Below are 11206 nucleotides of genomic sequence, written 5' to 3' on the forward strand. Positions count from 1 at the left end.
TAATATTAAATTTATTTGAGACCAATTTTTGGAAAGTAGATGAGAAGAAACATAGGAAGATTTTGAACTTAGAATTCGCTAACACTTGGCACTTGGCACTTATTTGCACCTACTGTTGGTGTGCTTGGCATGTCCCTCATGGAGAAGATAAATTTATGACTTATTAACCCCATTATGTGTTAATTTCCTTGCAGTTTAACTTTGTTCTCCCTTTTGTTTCTTTAACATTCATTCCCATGCATTGTCAGACTCTTGCACATCTTGGCATGCCTTACCACATGACACATCTTAGCATCTTTGACATGCCTTCACACAATCTTAGACATGTTAGCATTTCCAATCACACCTTGGAACTGATGCCCTCACAGTTATCCTTACATTTTTCAACCACTTAGGAACCTTACATTCCCTTGAACACCTTGGCACTCCCTAGTTGTCATGACCTCATAGATATCCTTACTTTTTTTGCAACTTAAGAATCTAACCAACTCATTAGAAAAGCAATGTTACACCCAAACCAAAGTATCCCTCTCTCTGAAATTTCTTTTTCCACACCTTTTCATAACCATAGTATTCCCTCCTATAACTCCTATTCTGAACTTCTCCTAAAACACTTAATCCTTGGGACAGCTAGAATTCACTAACACTCCTTGGCACACACTCTTATTCATTTATTTCCAAGAATTTTGACCTTGTTCTTCCATTGTGTTCCCTTGGCACTCCCTAACACTCTTGAACATGAATTCACATTTTACGTCATGCATTAGCATGCCCTTTCATTCCGTGGCATTCCCTGACACTCCTTAGCTATCCCACCCTAACAACTAACCTTACTTTTTCTGATAGTTGGGAACCTAACCAAGACTTGCCTTGACTACAATAGCTTGGCCAATTCCTTGGAACTCGCGAACACTCCTTAGCATGAATTGGCACACCTTAGTGCTTGGCGCATCTTGGTATGCTTCCCTGACACTCTAACATGCCTTGGTATTGCATATAATACCTTGTTACTCCCTCCTTAGAAAAATTGGAACTCGTTGAAACTTCAACTCCCTACATTTGAAAATAGTGTCCCTTGTGCTTCCCTAGAACTTGGACCTAACACTCCCTACCATGCGTTCATGCCATACCTTGGCACTTGCAATATCTTGGCATGCCTTAGAATTTGGCTTGTATTGGCATGTTTAACATTCCTTTAAGCTATGTAGCGTGTCTTAGTACTTTGTGGAATTCCCTCGCACACCTTGCCTATCCCTAGATTTCATGCACTCATAGATAGCCTTACTTTTTTAATGACTTGGGAACCCAAACAAGTCATAGGAAAAATAATGTTCTGCCCAACCCAAAGTCGCCTTTTGTCTAAAGTTGCTCTAACAAGCCCCTTATTGTAACCATAGGCTCCCCTCCTACAAGTCATATTCTGAACTTCTCCTAGCATACTTTGTCCTTGAGACACCTGGAACTCGTTGACAATCCTTGGAACACACTTTTATTTGTCCACTTACATGCATTTTGACCTAGTTCTCCCTTTTGATTCCCTGTCACTCCCTAAAACACCTCGACATGAATTGACAATTTCTGACATGTTTTAGCATGTATTTTCATTCCTTGGAATGCATTAGCACTCCTTAGTTTCCATGCCCTCACAACTACCCTTAATTTTTTATGGACTTGGGAACCTAACCAAGTCTTGCCTTGACTACAATAACATGACCAAGTTATAGTTACTACACCTAGACTATGCCTTGCTCACCTAAGAATTGAATATAACTCATATTAGTCTACTTATGTAGAATTTCAACTTATCCAACTTAAGAAGTTACAAGTGACCAAGTCAAGGGTCATGTCCAACCGTGGCCATAAAAAAATTGAGCAACATAGTTTACATCTTGACATGCCATAGCACTTGGCACATCTAACAATCCCTTGGTACTATGTAGCATGTGTTATCACTGCCTGCATTCCTTTGCATGCTTTGGCACTTCCTAGCACACCCTACGACTCCCTAACATGCCCTGACACTCTAGCATGCCTTGGCACTTCCTAGCATATAACCTTGTCACTCCCTCCTTAACACACCTGAAACTCACTAATACTCCCTATCACACACTCTCATTCAACCTTTATTTCTATTTAGTTTGAAATAGTTCTCCCTTGTGTTTCCATGGCACTCCCTAACACTCCCCGACACACATTACACACCCTGATACCTGGCAAATCTTGGCATGTCTCCTTGGCACTATAATATTACCTGGAACTACCTAACATACCTTGTTACTCCCTCCTTAACACAACTACAATTCACGAAGACTCCCTACCACACACTCGAATTCATTCATTTCCATGCATTTGAAACTAGTGCTCCCTTGTGCTTTTGCAACACTCCCTAAAACTCCCTAACATGCATTGGCACACCCTAGCACCTAGCACATCTCGGCATGTTTCCATAAACTTTAGCATGCCTTACCACTTCCTAGAATATGTTATCACTCCCTCCTTAGAACACCTAGAACTCACTGACACTTCTTGTCACAAAATATTATTCATTCATTTCCATGCATTATTTTGACCTAGTGCTCCCTTGTGTTTCCCTGGCACTTTGTAACACTTCCTAGCACGCGTTGACACACCTTAGAACCTAGCACATCTTGAACACATGTTTCTTGACAGCCTAGCATGCCCTAACACTGCCTAACATACCATGTCTCTCCCTCCTTAACACACCTGAAACTCACTAAAACTCCCTGTCACACATTCTTATTCATCCATTTTCATGCTTTTCGACTTAGTGCTCCCTTATGTTTCCCTAGCACTCACTAACACTCCTTAACACACATTGGCACACCTTGTCATTTGGTACATCTCGACATGGTTCCCAATAACTCTAACATGCATTGGCACTGCCTATCATACCTTATCACTCCCTGCTTAGCATACTTAGAACTTGGTAACACTCCCTATTACACACACTTGTTCGTTCATTTCCATGCAATTAAATCTAGTGCTCTGTTGTGTTTCTTGGAACTCCCTAACGCTCCTTAGAATGCATTGGAACAACACCCTAACAACTAGCACACCTTGGAATGCCTTATCACTTGGCATGTATTGGCTTGCCTAACATGTGTTGGAACTATATAGCATCTGTTAGAAATTCTTGGCAAATCCTGGCTATAACATTGATGACTCAATTCTCATAATAGTGCATGTAATTGAGGAAGAGATAACTGGGGGGGAGAAGATTGTGTGGATAGTATAATTCTAGAGTATCCTTCAATGTCTATAGGTATAATTTTTATTTCTTTTTTCATTTCTAGCTAATAATTTTTTATCCAATAGAATTAAGTCAAAGGATGGTTTTAACATGATATTTTAATCCTATTTCTTTAAGATATTCTAAGATATTCTCTTTTTTCTACCTTATCTATTATTGACAAGTCTTTTTATTTGGAATTGAGTATATATATATATATATATATATATATATATATATATATATATATATATATATATATATGAGACCATGTGTTTCAATCATTAAAATTTCATCTAAAGCTATTTTCATCTCTCCCTTATTCCAACATAATGGAAATTTCATATAATGTTTTCATTTATATTTTGTATTTGGTTCATCAAATCTTTTGAGATATCCCATGGTGCCTTGAATGCTAACATTATTGACTTCCTTTTTCTGTGTTATTGTTGACATAGACAAAGGTTTTATCCTATTTAATTTTCTAACTCCATTAATTCATTTTCAATAGTAAGGGCCACCATTATAAATCCATAATTCTAATATTTTTTTGGCCTTATGTGGAAGAAGGAACATTTCCAGTAATAAGATTGCTACTAAATGCATTGTTATAAAGACAAGGACTAATATGTGACACCTTATTTTCAAATAATAGTTCAAAATATTAGGATAAAATTATTTTATTTGAATAACATCTCTGCAATGTGAGATGTTTAGTAACCTTATTAGATATTAGTTCTCTAATAAATAAACAACAATTTTCTTAGACCAATTCCCATGTTTTTGTTGGGTTGTGTTATATTCTTTCCACGTAGTTAACAGGGGGTTTGAAGGGCACCTGTAACCCCACTTTATGGGGTCTGGGGCACAACCCCTAAAAATTTTGGTTTTGGACCCTATGTTAGGTTGGGTGGACCCACCTATGGTTTTGTGCACGATTTTCGCACATGTTTTTTGGACGCGATGGTTTTCGGTCCATTGTATTGGATGCAATGGTTTCTGGTCCATGGTATTGGACGCGATAGTTTTTAGTCCATGGTATTGGATGCTTCAGCATGTATAAATATGTATTGTAACATTGAAAGGAACATAATGAAAAATCAAGCCGGTAGTCCTGGTTTTGGGATCCAGGGGAAAATCTCTGTGTATATGTGTTTTATGTGTTCTACTCTCACACTTTTTATTTTCTGTGTTTTAGAACTCATATGCAGGTAATTTCTGTATGCGGTTAAAACCTATAGTTTCTTTTTGTGATATTAAAATAACATTGATCAAAATGATTGTTCCGTTATTTTTTTCTGTGTTGCAATATGTGCATATTAAAATAACGTTGATCAAAAGGGTTGTTCCCTTATTTATTTTCTATGTTGCATTATGTGCTATATATATTCATGAGGGTTACGTAAAGGATCATGAATATGCTCTCATTTTTTGTAAAGAATAAAATTTAAGATGTATTTTTTAAAAGCTTAAATTGACCCCACATTTTCGAAAAAGAAGGGGACCTTTGATAGGAGTTCAAATTTCGTTTCAGTTATGCAAGCTTAAGGATAATTGTAAGAGGTTCCTTAATATAAACATGTCTAGAGTAACACTAAATATGGACATATGTGGTATAAAATGAAGATAGTGTAACCTAAATCTAAAAGAGACTATCCATGTGAATTTATGTCATGATTGGAATTATATTTTTATACTTAAAAATGAATTTTAGGAAGCATTACTTTGATTTAGTGTGAAATATATTCATATACCTTGGAAGTATCCTTTAAGAAGCATTGTCAAAATTTTATTATATGGCACTATTATATTTTTCCAAAACATATCACGATGGAGAAAACTAACCTCTATTCGTTTAACCCACACATTTCCCTAAATGCTATAATGCTCAAATTCACCATTTCCTTAATGTTTTTAAACTTACTTATGCCAATGAATGTAATCTTATAGATAATTAATATTTTCAATATTTATATAAAACCATGCTACTAAATTTCAAAAGGATTATGTTTTGTTACAAACAAAAATCTAGGGATGTGAAAAAGGACCATGCTTATGTTTGTAGTATTTCTTTTAGGATTCTTGCTTCGAGAAGAATCTATATTTAGTTCTATATATTCAACCTTTTCCAAGTTTTCATTTCTCTAGATTACTTCCATACAATTATTCTTCATTAGTTACATATTTTCATACTTGGATATCACATGATTTGTTTTAATTACATGGCTCAAGACTATATAATCCTATGAAAAATTATATTTTATTAAGCTGTGAATAATACATGAATCTATTACACTCTATTTTACATTAGTAACGAGTTACAAAATATTGGGCATGGATATTTGATTTAGACCATTTAATACATACACACCTCATTTAAGTTAAGAGTTGAACTATCTTTTTGACTCGCAAACTTACCTTCTTTGTTCAACTCTTTTTACACTTAGGGTTAGGAGTTTATGGTCATTATTGGTTTCTGCTAGTTATTATATATCTCCCATTAATAATAGTATGACATGCATCATAGCCAAGATTTAATACATGTATATTCGCGTAAAAAAACTTTCAGTATTAATATTGAAATAACTTTCATTAGGTATGCATAAATTGTGTACCTATATATGTCATTTTCCCCTTTCTTTCAAATATTTGAGCATCTTAACATATTTTCTCAGCATATATTTTCTTGATAATGTTATGATGGAGAAGGGCTAAAGAACTTCTAACTCTATTTTATAAATATTTTTGAATTCATAGAATTTTATATAAGGACTTTCATATTTATATATTGAATTATTTCCTTTGCAATAACGACATGCCTACACAATTCCTTAATCATGTTTTGAATTCCATCAATATATATGGTTTGCAAAAGTGAAAATCCAACATTTTCTAAATATGCATTGATCTAGGTTGTTTTAATCCAATGACTCTTCATTAATTACATCTTCCATTATCTGGATATCATAACATCAATTTAAATAGTGTGGTTTCAACTTTCATGATACCATAAAACCTTATCTTTGATCAATCCATGAGCTGTAATTTAAGCACGTTCACTCTATTTCACATTTTTTATGAGTTGGTAAAGTTTAGACATGCATATTTGATATATCTCTTTTAATACATATACAATGACTTTATGCTAAGAATTACAACATTTTTTTAATCTTCATCAATGCTAAATCGTAGATGGGCTGCATAATAAATTGTATGAATCGTTTCCTATCTCTATTCAATATCCCATATTTCTAACTTATGTTTAAGAAAATTATAACTAAATTAGGAAACTTCTAGTATTCTCTTCGCTAGTTTTGGCACTAGGCCTCACCATGTGCTCATAAAAGGTGTATATATATCTATAACTTTTTTCTCTTTCAATTGTTTCACCATCTAGTTAAAACATGATATAAAGAACTCAACTTTATCTCTTGTTCCAAATATTTCTTGCTTCAAAGGATTTTGGTTTAGGATTCCGAGGTTCAAAGTTGATGTATTTACATAGTCCCATAATCATTTTCTAATTTTATCAATACACATCATAATCAAATTACAATAAATTTTTCTCCATTCCTTACTCTTATGATGTTTGATGGATGATTTGCATTTTTTATTACATTATTTCTCTCTTTCTAATGCCAATGATCAAATCTATGCTTGTTACATTCATGGTGAACTAAGCACATTTGTTGAAATACTTACAAAAATAACTCTTAAGTCCCACAATATGGTGTTCATTTTAATATGGGGACCCAAAATGATATACATTAGGAAACAAATCTAATATAAATAATAGTAATAAGAGAATGTGTTTGGAAAAATCTCATTCTAATATTTTGGGCATGCATTTTTTGATATCAATTGATGTTATCATAAGGGTGAAACCTTGGTGATAACATCAATCTAAAAGCACAATAATTTTCATGTCCTTTCTCATTCAACCCTAAATGGTTATTTCCAATGTAGCTTCCAACCCCTTTGGTGATGGTACATGTTGATATACGATAATAACTTATTTACCACATATTATTATTTACCTAATCTAGAAATGCTCCAATAATTTTTGGTTTGACACACAATGTATTTTAACAACGAGGTATGTTCAATTATATCTAAATTTTGTTTGTAATAAAATCATTACTTGGACTATCTACTCAATAAGGAAATACCCTCACATCTGAAGAATATTTATGAGAGATGTCTTTGAAACAGCTCAATGTCACATAGTATTAGGATTAATCATTTCATCTCATATTTCATAGTCTTTATGGTCTGCAAATACTTCAGTGATATTTTGAATACATTCTCAATTACATCTGCATCCCTATATTTCATTTTGTTCTTATTCAATGTAGTAAACATATGGTTTTAATTGGAATAATATATTAGTTACAAGCCTATATAGAAACTTAAACCTTACTATTAACACTCTCAAACAAATGTTATTATCTAAAAAATAATTACTTAAATTTGAAATTTATTGATAGATATTTTTGGCACTATAAAAAATTCACTAAAATTTATTAAAAGATCAACTAAACAATACATGTATAATCACTAACTTAAGTACTCCTATTAATGTATTATGATACATGTAAAATTATCATTAATATAGTTTAAAGAATTACAATTATTATTCTAAAAGCATGGATATAAAATAATAATTATTATTAAAATAACATCTCCTTGGCTAAGATCTCATCTTCCAAGGGCGTAAGGAAATAGAAAGCAGGTAGGGAAATAGAAAGAAGGTTAATGACCCAAGACCATGAGGCATATGTCACCTTGTAGACCACTAACGGGTCACTCTAGGAGTAGTTTTCCTTGAACAATAGTAATGAGTTAGACTACATTCATGGCTAACAACAAAAAATGATTATTGTCAGTAATAATGATAGTTTTTTTTATTATTATACAAATTTATATCTTTATTGATTACTAGTTATTTTTATATTACATTGGATATAATTACTAGTCGCTTTAATATAATTATTATTTCTAGGCGTAGTCTAATTTATAGTGGAAATGGATTTTTTCACGATAATTTTTTTGGTTAATTTTAATTTACCAAATTCCAGCAGAGGCTTTTAAAAACTCGAGTTTAAGTTGCTTAATTTCTAGAATTTGAGTGCCCCAAGGTTTTCTAGGGGGTTGAATTCGTTTATGCATTCAAAAATGTATTTTAGACAACAAAAAATCAGTCTTTCTTGAAATTGTATTGTCATATTTCAAAAATTTATTCTACAACAAAAAATCTGTCTATCTTGAAATTGTATCATCAAATTTTAAAAATGTATTTTAGACAACAAAAAATCACAGTCTTTCTACAAATTTTATCATGAGATTCTGATGAAAAAAACATTTCGTTTATAAAATTAGACTACTCCTTATTTATATATATAAATACTTTTTTAATTTATAGATTTTATTATATTTCTTCAAAATATTTCTATTCAATATTCCTACATTGCTCAGTGATTTTTATCACTAGCTTTATATGGATAACTAGTTTAAATGTTAATGATATTTTAGGTTAGCACATTAAATACTTACCTCATTTTTATGACTAGCTTTATATGGATAACTAGTTCAAATGTTAATGATATTTTAGGTTAGCACATTAAATACTTACCTCAGTGTTTTCAACAAAATATTTGGTATTATATTTCCTAAAAATATTATGAAGGATTGAAAAAATGAGTTGACTTTGGCTTGTAGTTAAAACAATTATTGATTAATATAAGGCTGAACGTTTCTACCTAGCAGTCATAATGATGCACACATTCATCCCAACAAATAGTAGAATGGTCATCCCAACAAATAGTAGTGTGCCATCTTGGTCTGCCTCACTCTAATTAAAAATTAACACATAGATTTGAAATTACATCAACGAATCAATTAGTATTCATGTGGAATTGGGAAGATGCATTAACCTCCAGTAGTTGGATTTATCACATAATCTCATCCCTGGCTGACTACTACTCTTAGACATTATTTATGAGATTTCAAGACATAAACATCTAGATCTCTTCATAAATAGCTTCAACAGTTTTGTCCCTTGAACCTTCAACCAACTACCAAAGTTGCAAGTCTTAAATATTTTCTCTAATTTTCTCAATGCTACAATTCCATCCTTTATAGGAAATCTTCTTAATCTTTTACAATTTAACTTAACCTACAATTTTGTCACTAGAGCCATGCTTTTTGGGCTACGAAATCTAAAGAACCTATAACATCTATGGCTAGTGGGTTGCAACCTCATGGTAGAAATTCCTTGGATGTTGTTGTGTCAGGTAATGATTCTACTTCCTACAATCACTTCTATCATTTAATATATTCTAACGAAATATGTAGCTCAATATGTTTACTCCAATTTTAGAGAGGAGCGCTATAGAAGAACCCTTGCCATTTTTACAATAGTAGGGATATCAATATATGCCTCCATTACCTCCTCATCACCCTAAGAATAACACAGCTTCTATTATATCTTTCTTGGTTTATTTGTTTTTAAATGAGGTAATTTGTCTTTTTGGCTATTGTTGTGAGTTGATATCTTTCACTACTTTAATTCTCTTTTTAAGTAAGATAAAAAAACTTTCTGCAATTGAAAGTTAAGACATATATTTAAAAAATTAATGCCAAGCAAATAATGTAAAACAAATCCTCAACACAACTACTTTAGTGAATATGTTAGGTCTTTCTAGATAAACTAAAAGTGCAATTGGAACTTAACCATCCTACTTCGCAGGATAATTCAGATTTCTACTCGGAAACATGACAAAGCTAATCATAATCACAATGTGTACCTTGTGAAAGACATCAGTTTTGGTAATTTTGTAGAATCCAATCAAAATTGCAATACATATAATTAAATTTAGAAAAACATATCTATACTTTGTTAATTTGAGTGCATCGAGGCATAAAATGGAAAAAATCATATTGTTTTATAAATATGAGATACATACAATTATGGTTGTGAAAGCATAATCATAATAGCTTAAATGGGCTTCACACAAAAATATTAAGGCCTCAAGTGATCTACAAAATATAGTCCATTATCATATCATCTAATGGGAGAATTATGAGTACTCATCAATATCATTACCATAGATTGGCTCCCTTAAAATGGTCTTTCAGTCAATGTCAATAGTCAAGATATCATCTACATAATACTCAACATGATTCACCTTTACCTTCACTATGTTAAGCCACTTTAAGTATATATAAGTTATATTTAATGTGATAAATATTAAAATTTATGTGTGTTATGAGTTCTTAACAGTTATAATCTCTTTATCTTACACTGTACTAGGGTGCATAGTTTTTAGAATTCATTGTGTTAAAGATCATAGTGCACTATGGTTTACCTAATTTCATAGTTAGTATGTTAATGATTACAAAGTCATAAATGTCATTTTTTGTTAATGTCAATAGTGGTTAGAGGTCGCATTGTGGAATGGTTTGTAATTCTCTAAAAGCACTAGTGATCACAATAAATTAGGGTTTATATGGGTTGTGGGACACCTTCATGATGATTTTTGGTTAAGGAGACATATTGTATTAGATGTTATAGTCGTCATAGTGGTCAAAGGTTACATTAAAGAAGGGAAATAATTATTGGGAGTTAATATATGGTGCAATGAATAGGAATATCTAATAATGAATTTATTATAATTAGTGAATTCAAAGATAGATATATTAATATATGTATTTTAAAATTAAAATATTATTGGAAAACTGAGTGGGTGTTTCCTTATGATTCCCCTCATTGTTGTAATACCACAAATACTGGATTATAGCTAAACAAGCCCTCAAAGATTTAGTACCTAAGGTTTTCCAAAGGGTTAGGTAAATAATTTATTTATATAATGTATCATTCAAACTTTTCTAATCTAAAAATATTTAGAAAAATATGAATTAATATTTTTTTTTATTAATTAACAAAATTATTAATGC

Source organism: Pinus tabuliformis, chromosome 9, assembly GCF_031772625.1.
Source record: "Pinus tabuliformis cultivar Carrire ecotype Pingquan chromosome 9, CPIR1, whole genome shotgun sequence".
NCBI classification, from domain to species: domain Eukaryota; kingdom Viridiplantae; phylum Streptophyta; class Pinopsida; order Pinales; family Pinaceae; genus Pinus; species Pinus tabuliformis.